Source organism: Helianthus annuus, chromosome 4 (assembly GCF_002127325.2).
Source record: "Helianthus annuus cultivar XRQ/B chromosome 4, HanXRQr2.0-SUNRISE, whole genome shotgun sequence".
Classification (NCBI taxonomy): domain Eukaryota; kingdom Viridiplantae; phylum Streptophyta; class Magnoliopsida; order Asterales; family Asteraceae; genus Helianthus; species Helianthus annuus.
The window spans coordinates 54,832,359-54,832,877 of NC_035436.2; positions in this window are offsets into that span (position 1 = coordinate 54,832,359).

Here is a 519-nt window from a genome sequence, read left to right on the forward strand (position 1 = left end):
TTGCATTAATAACTTAATTCATTATCTTTCAATAATCCGACCCTTTAGGATTGTATCCTTGCTGACTCAAACTACTGGGTTGAGGGTAACGTCGCCTTCAAAAGAGGGGCCTACTACAATAACTAAGATAATCTCTTAAACAAGTGCAAAAGTGCGAAAATAATCAAAGGTTATACTAATACACGTGTCGGAACCAAGTGATTCATCTTGTCTATCTGTTTTTATTTTATTTTTATTTTCAGCATTTAGTTAGTTTTTATTTTTCTTAGTTTAAAACATTTTTCTAACCTTTTTGATTTGATTAGACGTTGAGGATAAACCGGTATTAAAAGCTCTTGTGTCCTTGGACGACCTCGGTATCTTACCAACACTATACTACGTCCACGATGGGTGCACTTGCCCATATGTGTGTCTAGTGTTAGTAAATATCGTGTTTTATAAATTTAAAACTTGGCTAAAAGTGTAAAAAGGGCTTAAATATATATCTAAAAATATAACACACTTCACGCACATCAAGTT